Raw genomic sequence first — 6,639 nt, 5'->3', positions numbered from 1 at the left:
AATCCATAGAGCACCGTGCTGCCCTCTTTAGCTACTTACCTTTGAAATATGGTACGTCACAGCTGTCATCCGCCATCTTTAATCCAGAGAGAACAGTGCTGCAATCTATGTGGTGGCGGCAAATTCCACGTGCTTTACAAATCAACATGCTTTTTTGACAGCTGTCAACCGCCATCTTTAATCACCGTGCTGCCATCTATGTGGTGGCGGTAAATTCCACATGCTTTACAAACTTATATGCTTTTCTGACAGCTGTCATCCGCCATCTTTAATCTAGAGAGAACAGTGCTGCCCTCTATGTGGTGGCGGCAAATTCCACGTGCTCTTGTTTGGAAACAAAGCCATGTGCTTTTTTGACAGCTGTCATCCGCCATCTTTAATCAACAGAGCACCGTGCTGCGGGCAATTTCATCACCTATCACCCGCCTTTTTGACAGACGTCATCCGCCATCTTTAATCAACAGAGCACAGTGCTGCACTCTAAGTGGTGGCGGCAATTTGAAAAATTCTATGTGCTCTTGTTGGGAAACAAAGCCACGTGCTTTTTTGACAGCTGTCATCCGCCATCTTTAACCAACAGAGCACTATGCTGCGGGCAATTTCGTCAGCTGTCATCCGCCATCTTTAATCCAGAGAGAACAGTGCTGCACTCTATGTGGTGGCGGTAAATTCTATGCGCTTTACAAACCTATGCGCTTTTCTGACAGCTGTCATCCGCCATCTTTGAGAACAGTGCCGCCCTCTATGTGGTGACGGCAAATTCCACGTGCTCTACAAAGCCATGTGCAGCTGTCATCCGCCATCTTTAATCACCGTGCTGCCGGGTGACGGCAAATTCCACGTGCTCTTGTTTTTAGAAACAAAGCCATGTGCTTTTTTGACAGCTGTCATCCGCCATCTTGCATCACAAACCTCGGTGCTACACTCTATGTGGTGGCGGCAAATTCTACGTGCTTTACAAACCTATATACTTTTCTGACAGCTGTCATCTGCCATCTTTAAGCTGTAAATCCCCGATTCTCGTGTTAGAAGTTGTAAAACAGATTCTTAATCCGAGTTGTCAGGAAGGGCAACCGGTCGAAACAATAGTGTATGACGTGAGAGGCTAGATACTGCCAGTTTTGCATCAGGAAGGGCGACTAGTCTTAAAACAAATTCTTGTGATTTAAAAATCTTAGTTTTGCGTCAGGAAGGGCATCCGGCCGGAAAACAATAGTTCGTGATTTAAAATCTAAGAAGTGCATCCAGCTGTAAATCCCCGATTCCCCGTGTTAGACGTTGTAAAACAGATTCTTAATCCGAGTTGCCAGGAAGGGGCAACCGGTTGAAAAATATAGTGTATGAGGTTAGATACTGCTAGTTTTGCATCAGGAAGGATAACTCAACAAATTCATGCGATTTAAACACATTTTTATTCCCAAGAGAATCGAACCCGAGACTTCCGGGTGAGAGACATGCATACTGTAGGCTATAGATTTGTTCTACAGTCCTTGAAGCATCGGCACAGTCATTCTGAGCGAGTTGTGTGGAATGCGTGTGTTAGCTGAAATTGTACACGTATCTTCCGGCTCGACCTTGAACGAGGACACTGCGTGCTTGTAACTCGCGAACGTCTTCTTAGCTGAGTCCCATGTAAGCTCTTAAAACACAGTACTAATTAAGGTTGTAAAATATTCTGAAATAGTACTCCTCTGTGGTGTAGTAGTTAGCTGCTACCCTCGGAGGTCCGAGTTCGATTCCTGGCTCTGCCACGGAATGTGTAGCATTTAGCCTATGTAAGTTCCTAACGTAAAATATCATGATTGTACGGAGAGGTTAAAACACACACAGTGCCTACTCCTATCGAAAGAACCTGCACGGTACCGGCATGTAGGCTTCTCCTGGTGAAGGAGCCTGCACATGGTTTAACGCCTCCTATCAACAGCCCTTACTTAATGCTGGCTTTTTTTGCACACCCCGCCTCACACCATAGTTTTACGACCGGCTGCCCTTCCTGACTAGGATTTTAAATCGCAGTATACGCGATAAATTTGTTGTAGCGGGTTTTATAACTAGATATCCCGGTACCGACACATAGCCTACTCCTACCAAAGAAGCCTGCACAAGGCTTATTGCCTCTATCCGACAAATGAATCACCGTCAAGTCTTGTACTCAAAAAATCATTTTCGAGGGAGTCTGCACAAGGTTTAACGTCCTCACACCATAGTTTTATACGACCGGTTGCCCCTCCTGACTAGGATTTTAAATCGATATCCAGACATAGCCTACTCCTACCGAAGAAGCCAGCTTAACACCTCCATCCGACAAATGAATCACCCTCAAACACTCTTCAATCATTCTCGCTACTTCGGAAGATAGCGGGTTCGAACTGGAAGCCGTAAATGTTAGGCGAGGGACCTGTGCGATCGTCATAACATGATCTAGCTAGATGCCCTTCCCGACGGTATAAGTTGCCAGGATTTGAATCGCGTACCCCGACTAGAAGAAGCCTGCACATAGCTTAACGCCTCCATCCGACGAATGAATCACCCTCAACACTCTTCAATCATTCTCGCTACTTCGGAAGATAGCGGGTTCGAACTGGAAGCCGTAAATGTTAGGCGAGGGACCTGCGCGATCGTCATTGCATGATCTAGCCGGATGCCCTTCCCGACGGTATAAGTTGCTAGGATTTGAATCGCGTACCCCGACTAGAAGAAGCCTGCACATAGCTTAACGCCTCCATCCGACGAGTGAATCACCCTCAACACTCTCCAATCATTCTCGCTACTTCGGGGATAGCGGGTTCGAACTAGAAGCCGTAAATGCTAGGCGAGGGGGCCTGCGCGATCGTCATTACATGATCTAGCTTTAGCTCAATACTTACAGGTAAGGAATACCACGTATGTACCCTCGAGAAGTCGAGGATCACACGCTAACTTTCCAAGGCTCGAACTCTTAAATTCTGACACCTCGGCATCAACAGGAGGTTCGAATACGTCAGCCTGCAGGTGGGTGCTCTTGTTGCATTCGTTCCGACTGTACCCGCAGTTTGTCAGCGATTTTTTCACATCCGCTTGGTAACAAGCAGAATATTTAGCCGCTGCAGTCTGCGCGAAGTGCTCACAGTTCTCTGTATGCGTTTATTACGTATACACACACACACATCTCCCGTCTGCTGTGAATATTATTCTTCAGCCTTTATCTTAAGGTAAGGTAGAACTGTTAGTTAATTTTTTATTTGCAAAGCAACTTCTACGCTAGACATCTACATTCATATATGTTTATTCTTTTTTAGGTACCGTTCGAAAGTACACAATTTTATTCATCCGAGTAACAGTCTGCAGCACGTGCATTTTTTTTAAAGGTATGTTTTCGAACTTTGAGTTGTAAAGATAATTAGGTTAGATGATGCATCCTACACTACATTCATATATGTTTCTTCTTTTTTTAGGTACGACCAGAATATTATTATTCGAGTTTCAGGCTTGAACGCACGCATTTTATACATCCGAGTAACAGTTTGCAGCGCGAAGATTTTAAGGTATGTCTGACTTCTATTCGTTGAAACTTGGTTTCTTCTAAAACATCGTAACTTTAGTCTATTGATAAATAGTTGTTCTCTTTAATCCTCACGCGGGGTACGTACATAGCTATGTCTGCCCTCAACAGGTTGAAACTTGGTTTCTTCTAAAACATCATAACTTTAAGCAATTGATAAATAGTTGTTCTCTTCAACCCGCATACTATAGACGTGGTATAATTTCAAACACGTACACATAGCTATGTCTGACCTCAACGGGTTGAAACTTGGTTTCTTCTAAAACATCATAACTTTAGTCTATTGATAAATAGTTGTTCTCTTTAATCCTCGCGCTATGGACGTGGTATAATTTCAAACACGTACACATAGCTATGTCTGACCTCAACGGGTTGATACTTGGTTTCTTCTAAAACATCATAACTTTAGTCTATTGATAAATAGTTGTTCTCTTTAATCCTCGTGCTATAGACGTGGTATAATTTCAAACACGCGCACACATAGCTATGTCTGCCCTCAACAGGCTGAAACTTGGTTTCTTCTAAAACATCGTAACTTTAGAGTATTGATAAATAGTTGTTCTCTTCAACCCGCATACTGTAGACGTGGTATAATTTCAAACACGCGCACATAGCTATGTCTGCCCTCAACAGGCTGAAAATTGGTTTCTTCTAAAACATTGTAACTTTAGTCTATTGATAAATAGTTGTTCTTGCATACTATAGACGAGGTATAGCTATGTCTGACCTCAACGGGTTGAAAGCTGGTTTCTTCTGAACATCGTAACTTTAGTCTATTGATAAATAGTTGTTCTCTTCAATCATCATGCTATAGACGTGGTATAATTTCAAACACGTACACATAGCTATGTCTGACCTCAACGGGTTGATACTTGGTTTCTTCTAAAACATCATAACTTTAGTCTATTGATAAATAGTTGTTCTCTTTAATCCTCGTGCTATAGACGTGGTATAATTTCAAACACGCGCACACATAGCTATGTCTGCCCTCAACAGGCTGAAACTTGGTTTCTTCTGTAACTTTAGAGTATTGATAAATAGTTGTTCTCTTTAATCCTCACGCTATAGACGTGGTATAATTTCAAACACGTGTACATAGCTATGTCTACCCTCAACGGGCTGAAACTTGGTTTCTTCCGAACATCGTAACTTTAGTCTATTGATAAATAGTTGTTCTTGCATACTATAGACGAGGTATAGCTATGTCTGCCCTCAACGGGCTGAAACTTGGTTTCTTCCGTAACTTTAGAGTATTGATAAATAGTTGTTCTCTTTAATCCTCACGCTATAGACGTGGTATAATTTCAAACACGCACACATAGCTATGTCTGACCTCAACGGGTTGAAACTTGGTTTCTTCCGAACATCGTAACTTTAGTCTATTGATAAATAGTTGTTCTCTTCAATCCTCATACTATAGACGTGGATTTTCTTTAATCTGCATGCCATAGAAGAGGATAATCTTATAATTTCAAACTCACAGCAATGTCTGACCTGTACAGATTCAAACTTGGTTTCTTCTGAACATCGTAAGTTTAGTCTATTGGTAAATAGTTATTCTCTTCAATCCTCATGCCATAGAAGAGGTTAATCTTATAATTTCAAACTTACAGCAATGTCTAACCTCTATAGGTTAGAACTTGGTTTCTTCCGAACACCGTAACTTTAGTCTATTGATAGAATAGTTATTTTCTTTAATCTGAGAAGGGGATAATCTTATAATTTCAAACTCACAGCAATGTCTAACCTGTACAGGTTCAAACTTGGTTTCTTCTGAACATCGTAACTTTAGTCTATTGGTAAATAGTTATTCTCTTCAATCCTCATGCCATAGAAGAGGTTAATCTTATAATTTCAAACTTACAGCAATGTCTAACCTCTATAGGTTGGAACTTGGTTTCTTCCGAACACCGTAACTTTAGTCTATTGATAAATAGTTATTTTCTTTAATCTGCATGCCATAGAAGAGGATAATCTTATAATTTCAAACTCACAGCAATGTCTGACCTGTACAGGTTCAAACTTGGTTTCTTCTGAACATCGTAACTTTAGTCTATTGGTAAATAGTTATTCTCTTCAATCCTCATGCCATAGAAGAGGTTAATCTTATAATTTCAAACTTACAGCAATGTCTGACCTGTACAGGTTCAAACTTGGTTTCTTCCGAACATCGTAACTTTAGTCTATTGGTAAATAGTTATTCTCTTCAATCCTCATGCCATAGAAGAGGTTAATCTTATAATTTCAATCTTACAGCAATGTCTAATCTCTATAGGTTGAAACTTGGTTTCTCCTGAACGTCGTAACATTAGTCTAATGATAAATAGTTGTTCTCTTCAATCTTTCATGCTGTAGAAGAGGTTAATCTTATAGTTTCAAACTCACAGCAATGTCTAACCTGTACAGGTTCAAACTTGGTTTCTTCCGAACATAGCAACTTTAGTCTATTGATAAATAGTTGTTCTCTTTCAATCTTTCATGCTGTAGATGAGGTTAATCTTATAATTTCAAACTCACAGCAATGTCTGACCTGTACAGGTTCAAACTTGGTTTCTTCTGAACATCGTAACTTTAGTCTATTGGTAAATAGTTATTCTCTTCAATCCTCACGCCATAGAAGAGGTTAATCTTATAATTTCAAACTTACAGCAATGTCTAACCTCTATAGGTTGGAACTTGGTTTCTTCCGAACACCGTAACTTTAGTCTATTGATAAATAGTTATTTTCTTTAATCTGCATGCCATAGAAGAGGTTAATCTTATAATTTCAATCTTACAGCAATGTCTAATCTCTATAGGTTGAAACTTGGTTTCTCCTGAACGTCGTAACATTAGTCTAATGATAAATAGTTGTTCTCTTCAATCTTTCATGCTGTAGAAGAGGTTAATCTTATAATGTCAAACTCACAGCCATGTCTGACCTCTATAGGTTGAAACTTGCTTTCTTCCGAACATCGTAACTCTAGGCTAGCACACTTACCCTTTTATATCCTATTATTACTATGTGTGATGCAAGTGCTAACGCTACATTTATATATTTATTCTTTTTAGAAAAACCATGGAGAAGATTAACCAGCTAGGTCATATTTCAACTCCAA

The sequence above is a fragment of the Anabrus simplex genome, chromosome 11, assembly GCF_040414725.1.
Source record: "Anabrus simplex isolate iqAnaSimp1 chromosome 11, ASM4041472v1, whole genome shotgun sequence".
Lineage (NCBI taxonomy): Eukaryota > Metazoa > Arthropoda > Insecta > Orthoptera > Tettigoniidae > Anabrus > Anabrus simplex.
This window is presented reverse-complemented; position numbering follows the sequence as displayed.